Genomic DNA, 15,328 nt, shown 5'->3' with positions numbered 1-15,328 from the left:
TCACCTGGGCTGTAATTACAATGACAATGGCAGTGATGGCAAATTAACTCAGTGAAAAAAAATACACATAGCCACCAGCTATGATACATTCCTAGCTCAGTAATGTAGAGAAAGAAAACACAAAAATAGCACAAGTGTACGCTTTGTGTTTTCAATGGAGCGGAGAATTACGTGTCATGTGTGGGTTGACTGGAATCCCAGCTTGATGCTGTCAGACAGGCAGGTGACATACAAAGACCTTGTACTGGGATGTATCTCCTGGTAAACAGTCTCAGCACAGCTTCCCAGTAAATATTACATTGTCTAGCTGACAGCACTTTAAAATCTATATTAATAAAACTGCAGAGCGGGCAGCATGGTGGCTTAGTGGTTAGCACTTCTGCCTCACAACACTGGTGTCATGAGTTCGATTCCCAACCATGGCCTTATCTGTGTGGAGTTTTTATGTTTTCCCCGTGTTTGCATTGGTTATCTTCCGGGTGCTCTGGTTTCCTCCCACACTCCAAAAACATATTGGTAGGTTAATTGGCTGCTATTAAATTGCCCTTAGTCTCTCTCGGCCTCTGTGTGTGTGTGTGTTAGGGGATTTAGATTGTAAGCTCCAATAGGGCAGGGACTGATGTGAATGAGTTCTCTGTACAGCGCTGTGGAATTAGTGGCGCTATATTAATAAATAGTTGATGATGATACAGAGGGCTTAGTCAACCCTTTGTCTGCTACTATCTAAATGTATAGCTTAATTAATGCCAGAGTGTATATTTACTAACTGCTGGTTCAAAAACGTGGAGATGTTGCCTATAGCAACCAATCAGATTCTAGTTATCATTTATTTATTACATTCTACAAAATGACAGCTAGAATCTGATTGGTTGCTATGGGCAACACCTCCACTTTTTCAAACCCGCAGTTTAGTAAATATACCTCCAGGTCTTTTCATTAAGCACTAAAACATAACGACAAGTGATTCTGATTGGCCATTAGATTCTTTTTTGAAGGGGAATTTGACCAAGACCAGAGCATTTTATTGTATTATGACTTGTGCTCTTGCTTGTACAGAATTTCCCCAATCAAAGCATCAGAATTTTCACAGCAGCGCAGAATATTTCAGATAGTGTGCTGATCTTTTGTGAGGAGCTCTCAACTCATGTGAAAGTTTCAGCGAGGACAGGGCAGCCAGTGACAGGGGCACTAACATGGTGTGAGAAGCAGGAAGCCACAGACTAAGAGTTATATAGTAGAAGGAGCAGGGTCTCCAGCAGCACAGAGTATATCAGGGGATGAGTGATGTGTTAGTGAGGACAGGGCTGCATGTGACAAGGGCAGTGACATGATGTGAGGAGGGGAATGGAGGCCACAGGAAGCCACAGACTGAGAGTTATATAGTGGAAGGAGCAGGGTCCCCAGCAGCACAGAGTATATCAGGGGATGAGTGATGTGTTAGAGAGGACAGGGCTGCATGTGACAGGTGCAATGACATGATGCAAGTTATATAGTGAAAAGAGCAAGGTCCCTCAGCAGCACAGAGCAGTGATGTGGGGCTCCTGTTATACTGTTTGTGTTATTATCATGTTCTGATCAGCAGAGGACCCTGGAGAGGTAAGTGAAAAGTGAGCGCAGAAGGGAACAGATGGGGTTTTCCTCCAAGCCCCCAGGGTCCCTGATTAGCAACAGGGACTCATCCTTCAGTGAACTGGGAAATGGTTGAAATGGTTGAAATAAATGTGTCCAAATTACATTGTGTAACCTTTACACCTGTGTGATTATAAGCAGAAGTAGTACAATATATATTGTCCATACACAAAAGCTAGCAGTGTTAAAATAAGGAATTGCGGTATGCAGTATAGAAACACTGCAAGTTTTGGAGCAGTTTAAAAATAGAATTCACATGCCAGGTGTAACAAATTGCAAACTAGGTCAATTGGCTTTCAAAGAATATATGAAAACCATTTGTACCACTAGGGGGCAGCTGCTATCTTAGATGCTATATAACTTTGTCTTTTAATAAGTCTGGGCCCTATGTGAGGGGCCACGATTTCTACACATTTCTACAAACTGAATGTTATATTCCCAGATTTTACTTGTATTTTGCATTTATGCTCAGACACAAATGTTGGGTGAATCAGTCTTTGTTCATTCAGGCCTAGCTTTGTTCTTTAAGGATGTACTTTCAAATGTACAATTATGTAATGAACCTGAACTTTTTTTTCTTAGCACCTGACAAACTACTAAATGTGCTCTAAACCCTCTATCTGAAAGCCCCAATGAGTTGTTTTAGACCTAATTAGCAGAAATCACTTTGTGTATACGCAGAAAAAGACCAGCCATTCCTAATAATGTATGATGGAAAGCCATCCGATGTTAAGCGCACAGTTGGCACTGGCTGTTGGACAGTCACCGGATCTGACTGTGTCTGTGATCATTGTCTGACTGCGCAGTTAGTCCAGGCCCCGAGCATCCATATCTTTCAGATACAGCCATATGGGTCTATGTACAAGATCTGGCTACCCGGCAGTCAGACAAAGCCTGTGTATTGGCCATTGTGTGAGCACTATAAGCAAAGTTAAAGATGAAGAAAAGGAACGAAACTATTTTTATTTCATAATACAAAATATATATTTATTTATGAATGGGCAAGAATTGCTTGATGACACAACACATATTGTAATGTGTTCTCACATGGTGAATTCCCCCATGGAGTAAGTACATGTCATGGGCTTGTTCAGATGAGTGTTTAATAGGCGTTGGGTCAATATTTGTGTAAAATGCTCTGAAATCCCTTGCAGTCTTTGGGAACATTGATCTTGGTGCCTGCGCACCTCTGTTGAGACCATGGATCGTAGGCAAACCGAGGGGGGTTAACAAGTGCCCAGAAACCCCCCTCCACGCCTGGGGCACTGGATAATTGAGGTGGCTGGATCATGCCCCCGCTTCACACGGCTCTGCTTGAAAAGGAAGAGCTACGTGCACCTAACAGTAGTGCAAGCAGCATTGCCCATGTATATTATGGGGATAGGAAGAGTTGGAGAGCAGCCAAGCACTGGCTAATATTATAGCCATGCCCTCATGCTTGCCGGCCACGCCCACTGGCGGCGTGGTGTGGAAACCCCCCTCTACAAATCCTGCTTTTGCCCCTGTGGATCCATCCTAAATGATGGAAATTTGAACAGCAATGACTCGACGATCACTGTACAAGTCCTAAGTAGTATAACATAAAGTTTTAAAGGGTGTGGACACAATATAATAAGGATGGTGATGATTTCACGTTTGTAAGACCAAACCGTAACATGGACCGTAAAGTCGTTGAATAGGTGTGTGCACAATTTGGCTTTGATGGGGCCCGCCAGCCCCCAAGGGAGGCCCAGACTCATTCCTTCCCCTCTTGACACCTCTATGTGAACCTATGTGAAAACATTTGCACTTGTGCACACAGTCGTGCTTTTCGTAACTGACCTCCTCTTGTGACTGGTGATGTGGATATTTCCAAAATATGGCACCAGCTAGTGAACAACTTGTAAATTATTTTCTGAGTCAACAGAGCTGTTCTGGATGCAGTCCAACCTGATGCAACATATTTGGTTTTTATTTTTGGGTTTGTTCCTGTTTATGTGTATATTCTGAATGCCTTAAGCCAGGAAATTGGCATCATTCCTAATATAGAAGCCGGGTAAATAAAGCATATAATTATTCTGGAACTAGTTATGCTGTTGCTTAGTGAATATTTCTTTAGGCTAGAGGTGCAGTATTAATATTTCATAATCCAGAAGATCTTTGCTAAAAACAAGATGATTGAGAAGCAAATCACATCTCGCTGTTATTGGAATATTCCAGGATTGCACTTGCTGCGATCACCAGGGAATTCAGTTTTTTTTATAAGCAGTCAAAAATGTGTGCTGAGAATCAGATCTTTTACTAACATAACGTGTTAATCACTTTGTCTGCTTACCTAATAAGAATGTCTTCACATACAGCCTCCAGTAGATCTGTCTTTATCTCACCGTATATGCTATCTTTATGCTTTAATCCTGCAGACTGCAGTTTTACAGATTAAACGGTTTATTAGGTATTCATTGACTTTACTTAGTTACTTGTATAAAATTAGGTTTTTAAATAGGATTAAGAACTCCTGCACACCTGAGTCATATGTTATGGACAGAATCCAGTTTGATTTGTGTTTGAAGCCTATAAAATTGTGAAATATTCTTAGCTGAGCATTATTGTGGTAAATTCAACCGTTATATATTTTTAAATTCCCAATGCAGTGTCCTGCTGTGTGTTTTTTTTTTGAGTGGATTTGCATGCTTTCCCTATGTTCATCTGTGTTTCTTCCCGGTGCTCCGGTTTCCTCCCACAGTCCAAACACATACTGGAAGGTTAATGCTGGTGTGTTTGTGTGGTCAAGAGTTTAGATTGTAAGTTCCACGGGGCAGGGACTGATGTGGCTGTTTAAACATTCTCTGTAAACACTGCGTAATAAGTTGGTGCTATTTTAAGAAAGGTTATTAATGGTCTATATCTCTCTTTATATACGTACCTGTCTCTTTCTACCTAAATAACTGAGGTTGCCAACTTCTCTGGGAAAAATATCAGCCTTCTACCATTGACTAGCCTCTGCAAATATTAACATTGGCATTTGGCACAGAATCCCATTTCACCAGCCAGACTCACTGCATGAATGTCCAGATGAATCCCGTATGTGGAAGGCCTAACGTGTTCACTCGTTGCTAGGCTATCCACATCATCATCATTTATTTATATAGCGCCACTAATTCCGCAGTGCTGTACAGAGAACTCATTCACATCAGTCCCTGCCCCATTGGAGCCTACAATCTAAATTCCCTAACACACACACACACACAGAGACTAGGGTCAATTTGTTAGCAGCTAATTAACCTACCAGTATGTTTTTGGAGTGTGGAAGGAAACCAGAGCACCCGGAGGAAACCCACACAAACACAGGGAGAACATACAAACTCCTCACAGATAAGGCCATGGTCTGGAATGGAACTCATGACCCCAGTGCTGTAAGGCAGAAGTGCTAACCATTTAGCCACCTTGCTAAGTGGTTCATGTCATCATCTTTTTCCAAACGGGGTCCCAATATTCCAGGATCCAGACAAGGAGAAACTGAGCTTAAGATATTAGCAGCAAATAGTGAAATCTGTAAGAACAGGTAGGAGAGAGCAGGACAGTGCGCCAAATGTCCTCATACTGGTGGAGCAGTACCTAATTTTCTGACTGTCTCGCTCAGTCAAGACTTTGTCCCCACTGCAAAGACAGTTGGGAGATATGTACTGCTTCACACGGCTCTGCTCAAAAAAAATGGAACTGTGTGTGTTTGAAAAGTATTTGAAGGGCTGGAGAGTATCATGGCTTGGTCTAAAATTATAGCCACGCCCCTTGAATGCTAGTCAAGCCCCCTCTGGCAGCGTGGCATGGAAAACCACCTCTTGAAAATTTGTATGTTCCTAGTTTTTGTCCAGGTCTGTAAGAGGAGCTACATGTAGCTGCCCCCACCTTTAACTAGGATTTTTCACATTTTTGTTATTAACAGTATAAATATCCAGATCGCTATCCTTGGAGGGAATAGTTATTGATGTTCCATGTTTAGAGGGTCCTGCTGATAGCTAAGGGGGTACTGAAGGTGGGTTTGGCTGGTTACTGTAAGGTGAGTAACACATTAAAATTTCATAACACCTGAGTACAGAGTAAATGGCACAGCCTTCAACCCTAATAGAGATATAATTTGTTTAACGGCAAGAAGAAACATGCCTGAGGTTATGGAAGCTTCTTGCCGCACAGGAAGAATGATTATCTTTAATGGGTACAGTTTACTGACGAGAAGAACTGTTTAGTCTTTGGCCAGTAGATGGCGCTCTTCTGTTCTATATACTTCTCCAACTGCAAATGGTTTCATATGGAAAGTCTGCTAGGTTTAATGCATCCTTCTCTTTACAGTATAAAGAAATCTTGCTCACAGGGCAGAATGCATCTTTTTGCCACATTATTATCCTTTATGAAGCGCCAATATATTGCGTAGTGCTGTACATTGCGTACTTGATACAAATAAATAACATACAATAACATTAGACAAGAAGCAAAAATATCAATATCATTTTTTTTTTATTTAATACCTTTTTTATAATAAGCTCAATACTACAGTGATGGTCTCTGCTCACACTTTCCTACCATCCCTGCAGTTTTTAAGTAGGTACCATGAATCCACTCTGTTCCTTCCTTGCTGGGATATATAGTTTTCCAAGCAGCCAACCGCAGAGCAGCGCATCAGGACCCCTAGGGCTCCCATAAAATATCTGTCCTTAAATCCCTGCTCTCATCAGCATTCCTAAATGTATAAAGAATTTGGCATCTTAGAATTTTCTTTGGAATAACTTTGCATGGTAATCACTTGTCTGGGTTAATAATAACATTATGAAGGAGAATGTGGGGCATCAGACACTCTTAACCTCTACTTCATAATGGAAAGCAGCAACACAGTGTTTGGAGAGATTAAAAAAAGCAAACGATCCTCAGCAAGTTAAATTGTAGCAGGGCTCAAACACTGAAGCATAATATACTTGTTTTGGTATTCTCTCTTTAAATGCTGACTTCCACAGCTCTCCAACGCCTGCCAATTGAAGCACACCGCGGACCCAGAAACTGTTTCGCTTGAGTTAGAAATTGCATTAATTCAAAGATTATTCCTCTACATAACTGTGCAGCCTATTCACAGGTACGTTACACAGCTGACAATTTGTCAGGCCTCTCTCCAAGACTTTTACATGGGGAATAGGATCCAATTTGGATCGGTTACAAGCGAATACACATAATAAACTTCAAAACTCTGCTCCTGTAGCAAAGAAACAGCACACAACAAAAAAAAAAATATGCGGCGTATATGAAAAAAAAGAAAGACGACTGGGAATTCATATTGGTGCCGGCTGCACTTTTCGGAAGGAATGAAGATGCTAAAAGTCAAAAATAGAACTCAGGCAAGTGTCAAATTTTGCAATATGCCAATTAACTTTTTTATGTACCTTTCTTTATGTAGGTACCATACAAGCAACTTCTGGCAGGGCAGCAACAAGTCTGTGTGACATAAACAGGACCCCATCCCGAAAACACAATGTGGTTACAAAGCACTTAGGGGTAGATTTAGGAAACCTGTTGCCTATAGCAACCAATCAGACCCTAGCTATCAAGTGGGGGTGTTGCCTATAGCAACCAATCAGAAGCTAGCTATCATTTCTTTAGTTACTAGAGAAATGATAGCTAGAATCTGATTGGTTGCTATGGATAACACCTCCACTTTTCCTTTAAGAAAATGTAATCAATTTAGCACTTAGTTTCCTTCGAGCCAGTGAGTCTAAAGCTCTGCTTTTTAGCATAGTTGCCAGCAAAATTATCCCTTGTGATAGGCATACTTGCCAACTTTTCCTCGTTGACTTCAGGGAGATCCCGGGGGGAGGTGGGCGTGCGGGGGCGGGACTTGACGTATTATATTGGCACCGCCCATAAATATTGTCACAATTTTGGCCAATTACAGCAGGGGGCGGGGCTAAGATGACACCACTTATCTATTGCAGGGGCGAGACCTGGGAGGTTGCCCTGCTCGCCCGGGAGGTCTCCCAGAAATGCGGGAGTATTCCGGACATTCCGGGAGAGTAGGAAACTATGCGTTAAAGAAAAGCAGCTAATGAATCTCTAGAGACTGAAGTGTCTTTTACATTTCTGTCTCCATTACTGAAGTCATGTTGTCTTACCTGTCAGTCTGATTAAATCTTAATGGTCACCCCCATAGGCATCAATAAATGGACATAGGACACAATTTCTGAACTGTGTCATCATGCCACAGATGGTGAAGCCAACCAGGTCTTGTACTGGCTCAGCATCAGGGAGAATGCCAGACTCTTCAGGGAGTGAGGGAGATCACTCCTATTTCAGGGAGTCTCCCTGACATTCAGGGAAAGTTAGCAAGTATGGTGATAGGTCAGATTTTCCCTCCTGCCAGTAGAATAAAATAGAAGTGTTACACCCACAAATTTAAGATTGTGTAGGGTAGTTAATCCCGTACTTGATTAACGATCCACGACCCCCTGTTTGTTGTAGAGGCTGCTTCTGCTTGATAATATATCAGTAAAGAAAATGCTAACCATCGGTCAATTTGATAAACTTGTCATGTATTTTCAACTGCGCTCTATAGCTCTGGAAACAAACCGATTGGATCTTAACCCTGTGCTGTACACAGAAAGTAAAATGTTCTGGAATATATCTAATACAATCCTGGGACCTATTTGATCTGCATGGGTGTCTTTAAGTATAGATAAAATAGATAGATTTATGACAGGTCTGGTGGATGAGAATTCAGGTGAATAGATGCAGGAAGACATTTCAACATAGTCACTAAAACTAAGGCTCGGTACGCATTATACAAAATTTCTCCCGATGTCATATCCTTAATTATTTCACCAACAATTAAAAAAAATAAGACCTGATCATTGTTAGTAGTCGCGGTGGCCGTGGGCACCGCCACGAGTCTCTGGTTTCTCCTGCTGGCGTCCCGGCCGTCGTTATGATGACCGGGACGTCACTTCCGGTTTCTGCGCCCCGGTTGCCTGGGCAACAAATGGGACGCTCAAGGCTCCCTGTCGCCGCGCCCAGCCAGCTGGTTAACAGGCGGGCGCGTGTGCATAGTGCTCTAATCAGGTTTTACTTAGGAGGCAGTCATATATTTGGTCTGAGTATTATGCAGCTGAGCACTGCATTTCAATTGACCACCAGCACTACTTCCATTAGGCTGAACCTAGGGATACTGTGAGGGTTTCTCCTGACTGGCTCCTAGGACTATTTAAGGCAGTGAGGTCTGAGCCTCATTGGCGGTTATAGCGTCCTGTTTCCAGTATTGCTGCCTGTTCCTGTGCTATTGTTTGGTGTTGAACCTTTGATTACCTGTGAATGACCTTTGCCTGTCCCTGGATTCTGAACCTTGCCTGTGACCCCAACCTATTGCCTGTACCCGGATTCTGAACCTTGCCTGTGACCCCGACCTATTGCCTGTACCCGGATTCTGAACCTTGCCTGTGACCCCAACCTATTGCCTGTACCCGGATTCTGAACCTTTGCCTGTGACCCCAACCTATTGCCTGTACCTGGATTCTGAACCTTGATTGTGACCCCGACCTATTGCCTGTACCCGGATTCTGAACCTTGCCTGTGACCCCCAACCTATTGCCTGTACCCGGATTCTGAACCTTTGCCTGTGACCCCAACCTATTGCCTGTACCCGGATTCTGAACCTTTGCCTGTGACCCTGACCTATTGCCTGTACCCGGATTCTGAACCTTTGCCTGTGACCCTGACCTATTGCCTGTACCCGGATTGTGAACCTTTGCCGGAGGCCCTGCTGGTACCTAACATCTCCTCCGGTGCTCCATCCAGTCCGCAGATCTCTGGTCTGCCTCCACTCCGTGTGCTACCGCCTGTACCTGTACGCGGCCGTGTGAATATAAACTTATACTACTTTGAGTTTAAGTCCTGGACGTATCTGAGTACCTGTGAGTATAACCAGTCTCTACGGGAGAGGCGGCTGCTAAAGGTGAAGACCTCTGCTACTAGTTCTATAAGTTTATGCCGCACTGGTTGCCGTAACAATCATGCCGATACCTGTACACACACTATACACATTTTACACAATTTACCCTCAGATCTGTGCTCTTCATCTGTTATAACCATCGGCTGAAAAGATTGTGACTCTGCACCCTCCATAGAGATCTATGGACACTGCTGGTCCTGAGTACATACACACTGCAGGATTAGAACAACATCGTTCCATCGTTAAACGAGATTTTTAGTCCGGTTTAAAAATCAATTGAAACGATACGATGAGCTTTAGAACGATAATCGTTCATCATTGCAGCGTACACACTAATGCGATATCAGGCCACATGGATGTTTATCATGTTATTGGCCCGATAATCGGCTGAAAACGTTGCAGTGTGTGCCCAGCTTTACACATGTAACACTGTAGATCAGGCCTGTCCAACCTGCGGCCCTCCAGGTGTTGTGAAACTACAAGCCCCAGCATGCTTTGCCGGTAGACAACCAGTTGACAGGTGGAAGGGCATGCTGGGAGTTGTAGTTTCCCAACAGCCGGGGGGCCACATTTTGGACAGGCGTGCTCTTTTATAGATGCCTTTGTTCCCATTTTGGATGATATGTTCCATTCTAAGCACACAATGCAATAACTGTAGATATTGGACCACTCCCTGGTGTTCATTCACCTAAATTTATATACTGACAAATATCAAGGTAGATGGAAATTGCATTTTGGATAACTGTGTTTCACTCTCCAGGTTGTATCTCGGAGATATATATGTACTGTGACCGTGGAACCTCTCCGGGACACATTCATTGGACACCTCCATACTTAGAAACTACTGATCAAATTGTGACAGAGCAGGTGGAGCCCACAATTCACAAGTACCAGGTAAGAAAGACTCAATTACCTTGGGACAATCTAAAGTCGCCATTAGTGGTTTAACCCCCTGGTAAAGCCATAGGCCCAGATGGACAACTGATGTATGTAAACAAGACATAGACTTTCTCCACAACTATTTGTGAATCTTTCCAAACCATACCCTTCCAGACACAATGTAAGATGCAGCAACTATTTTATTTCTTAAACCGGCAAAGATCTTCTGCATTGTGGGTTCTACCACCATATATCGCTCTTAAACAATGATTGTAAAGTCCTGGTCAAACTTCTGATGGTTCATCTTCAGAATGTGGTCTTCCTCACTATTATCCATGGGAATTCAAGTGCCTTCTTGGCTGGAAAGTCTACATCTAGTAATATTTGGGCTTGTTAGCAGTCAAGTAAAATATAACACATCGAAATACATGGTGAGGATATCTCTTGATGCCTGAAAAGCATCCGGTTCTATTGAATGGACTTTTCTGTGGGCATGTATGACCGAATTTGGCTTTGAACCCAATTTCACTTGATGGGTCGAACTGCTATACCATGCTCCAATTGCACACATTTTATCAGCTCTATTCCATCTCCAGTGTAGCACCTTCTTTTCTCTCTGAATTATCAGTAGAAGCCCTGGCAATCCAATTGAAATATAATGATTCAATTAAGGATTTGATGTAGGGTCCAGTGATTGAGCTACAGATATGAGGAATTGCTCCTTGATACCCCTGTATGGGACTTTCCAAAACTTCCTCAGCTGCCCTCAGGGGCTAATATCTAGACTATATATCAGCCATATTATAGTGAAATTAGATAAAACCCCTGCCAGTGAGAATTGGATGGAGCCAATTCCAGGGATTGCAGAAGATTAAAGAAATCCTGAAAACATGAACTGTTGGTAGCTTTTAAGGACTAAGTTTGAGCACCTCTGCCATAGATGTGCCATCCAGGAAGCAGAATTCAGGCATCTTATTTGATTATGTCCAAATATTACTTATTGTAAACCATAGGAGACTTTTTTTTTTGTTTTTTTTTATAGTTTAGATCTAAGTCTTTATTGTTATTTATTAATGTTACTTATATAGCATAACATATTACGCCACGCTTTACAAAGAATGTTTGATCAGTCCCTGCCCCAATTTTGTCTTTCTTTGAATCAACACAGATAATTGAAAAGATTGAATTTATGGACTTGTATTACTAAACTCACTAATTATGTAACTATGTTACTTATTTGACGTAGCACATACAGGGCCTTGTGTAGAGTTATGTAAATAATTTTTACTACATATGTAAAGTTGGATGCAATGTACACTTACAACATAGGCATAAAATGTATCCTATACTTTACTTACAGCACTGATCTTACACCAGGAGGAAGGCTGCAATAGTGCTCAATGTCAAGCAGCAGCTGCAAGGGCCAATAAAGTATTGGCATGCATAAAAATGGGCGTAGATGCAAGGGAAGAAGGTATAATTATGTCATTATATATAAATTGTTGGTAAGATCTCATCTTGAATACAGAGTATAGTTCTAGGCACCACTCTATAAAAAAGACATTTTTTTCCGTCTATTCAAGGTCAGTAATAAAACACAAGAGGATACGGTAAGGTGATTCCCTAAGTGTGGCATGCACTGGGCAGACCATCTCAGCACACTGCTGCTAAAGCCAGGTATTTTGCAGTCTTTGTAGAGGTCCATTAGTCAAACAGACTGGGCCATGCTGAGTATGGATATGAATACAGATATGCACTGTAAAATTAGACCCAATTGTGTATGTCTAAACACTCTGCACTAGGTATTTTTACTTTTGAAATAAATGGATTGATCAGCTGACTAAAGGGATGAGAAAGAGAGAAAATGTTGTAGGTTCCCTCTTCTTAATTATCCCTTTTTCCTGCCACGACTAACGACCCATTTGAACTCTGAGTTCTGTGAAATGATTTAGTTTCCATATTCCAACTTCTTTTGCAGCGAGAGACCTAAATAGATCTGTATGTTGTGACCTCTCGCTTTACAGCAGCTTCCTCTGTTGTTAGTAGATTCCTTTGAATTACTGCTAGCACGGAGACTGGCTTTGTCCATCGACGCTGAGTTTAAAAGGTTATTTTGTCTTCCGTCTCACTCGCCCTCTTTGTCGTTGGAGGGGGGGGGGGGGGGACTTCTGATTGCGCGGCCCGTTTTTAGAACAGTTTCCCCTGCTGATTGACGTTTTACTCTAGAGATATTCTGCTGTGTTATAAACCCCCTTTGGAATGGAATAATTGCCAAATAGATCCTGGTAAACATTATTTAATAAAATTGCCAGTAGAGAAGTTACCTGGAGATCACAACAAGTCTGTTAGGAAAAATCAGTGCCCAGGAACGTTCTCTGGCCATTGACCATCTAAACCATGGGTGTGAAATGCCACTAGCTGGGGTCACAGCCAGCTCTAGGAGTACCCTAGGTGGTTCCTCTACCCCCTCGGCAATGATGGGGGTATCTTAGGAAAAAGTGTTATTATTACATTATAACTTAGTGTCTGGTGGTGAAAAAAAATACCCTGCCTCAATATTAGTTTACCTTAGTAATGTTTATTATTAATGTTAGTTTAAATGAATCCAGCTACTTTTTTTTTTTAAAAGGCTGAACTTAAAAATAGATCGGAGAGTCCAACCAGGCAAAGGCATTTATCTGACTGTGTTCAAAGGCAATTCTAGAGGGTTGAAAGGCAAGTAACCGTATTAGTAAATGGAATAGAATGGTTAGAATTCAAGGAAAGGATTGAAAAATGTTCTTTGTTTACTTTGAAACATTGACCTATTTAAAATACAAGGAGTAAGGCTGGACACACTGGAGCATTTTCGTCCAACAATCGGGCAAATCAGCCGACATCTGACCGTTTGGTCAGTTATCGTGCGAGTGTGTATTCCTACACGATGATCTAAAGTCGTCACAAAGTGTTGATCATCATTTCATTTTGCTGCTTCACCTTCCGATCCTGCAGTATGTATGTACTTACACGACTGTCGGCCAATAGTGGATCTCAATGTGACAGGTCTCATTTCAATGTGTGTCTGCTGTCATCTCCCTGCAGCTGTTCTGTTCCTGTCTGCACTGTTCCTACCCGAGATACATTAATACTCACAGACCCCCCTGTACACTGACAGTACACTAACAGCACAGACCCCGTGACAGCACAGACCCCCTGACAGCGCAGACCCCCTGACAGCGCAGACCCCCTGACAGCACTGACACACTGACAGCACAGACCCCCTGACAGCGCTGACACACTGACAGCACAGACCCCCTGACAGCGCTGACACACTGACAGCACAGACCCCCTGACAGCACAGACCCCCTGACAGCACAGACCACCTGACAGCACAGACCCCCTGACAGTGCTGACACACTGACAGCACAGACTCCTGACAGCACAGACCTCCTGACAGTACACTGACAGCACAGACCCCCTGACACCACAGACCCCCTGACAACACTGACAGCACAGACCCCCTGACAACACTGACAGCACAGACCTCCTGACAGCACTGACCCCCTGACAGCGCTGACACACTGACAGCACAGACCCCCTGACAGCGCTGACACACTGACAGCACTGACCTCCTGACAGCGCTGACACACTGACAGCACAGACCCCCTGACAGCACAGACCTCCTGACAGCGCTGACACACTGACAGCACAGACCCCCTGACAGCACAGACCTCCTGACAGCGCTGACACACTGACAGCACAGACCCCCTGACAGCACAGACCTCCTGACAGCACAGACCTCCTGACAGCACAGACCTCCTGACAGCACAGAACCCCTGTACACTGACAGCACAGACCCCCTGACAGCACAGACCCCCTGACAGCACAGACCCCCTGTACACTGACAGCACAGACCCCCTGACAGCACAGACCCCCTGACAGCACAGACCCCCTGACAGCACAGACCCCCTGACAGCACAGACCCCCTGACAGCACAGACCCCCTGACAGCACAGACCCCCTGACAGCACAGACCCCCTGACAGCACAGACCTCCTGACAGCACAGACCCCCTGTACACTGACAGCACAGACCTCCTGACAGCACAGACCTCCTGACAGCACAGACCTCCTGACAGCACAGACCCCCTGACAGCACAGACCCCCTGACAGCGCTGACACACTGACAGCACAGACCCCCTGACAGCACAGACCCCCTGACAGCACAGACCTCCTGACAGCACAGACCCCCTGACAGCACAGACCCCCTGACAGCACTGACCTCCTGACAGCACAGACCCCCTGTACACTGACAGCACAGACCCCCTGACAGCACAGACCCCCTGACAGCACAGACCCCCTGACAGCACAGACCCCCTGACAGCACAGACCTCCTGACAGCACAGACCCCCTGACAGCACAGACCCCCTGACAGCACAGACCCCCTGACAGCACAGACCCCCTGACAGCACAGACCCCCTGTACACTGACAGCACAGACCCCCTGTACACTGACAGCACAGACCCCCTGTACACTGACAGCACAGACCCCCTGACAGCACAGACCCCCTGTACACTGACAGCACAGACCTCCTGACAGCACAGACCCCCTGACAGCACAGACCCCCTGACAGCACAGACCCCCTGTACACTGACAGCACAGACCCCCTGTACACTGACAGCACAGACCCCCTGTACACTGACAGCACAGACCCCCTGACAGCACTGACCTCCTGACAGCACTGACCCCCTGACAGCACAGACCCCCTGACAGCACAGACCCCCTGACAGCACAGACCCCCTGACAGCACTGACCCCCTGACAGCACTGACCCCCTGACAGCACAGACCCCCTGTACACTGACAGCACAGACCTCCTGACAGCA

The 15,328-nt window shown here is 44.3% G+C and overlaps 1 long non-coding RNA gene across 1 annotated transcript in view; it reads left to right on the top strand.

The window, feature by feature from the left end:
- The window catches only part of LOC142103612 (uncharacterized), a 103,557-nt gene that overhangs the window by 1,204 nt on the left and 87,025 nt on the right, over positions 1–15,328 (top strand). Inside the window, exon 2 of the long non-coding RNA XR_012679402.1 lies at positions 10,350–10,483. This is a non-coding gene — a long non-coding RNA (uncharacterized LOC142103612). The remainder of the gene's footprint in view (positions 1–10,349; positions 10,484–15,328) is intronic.

This window comes from Mixophyes fleayi, chromosome 10 (assembly GCF_038048845.1).
Source record: "Mixophyes fleayi isolate aMixFle1 chromosome 10, aMixFle1.hap1, whole genome shotgun sequence".
NCBI lineage: Eukaryota > Metazoa > Chordata > Amphibia > Anura > Limnodynastidae > Mixophyes > Mixophyes fleayi.
Note: the sequence above shows the minus strand (reverse complement) of the source record. Positions and strands in the feature narration are given on the sequence as shown.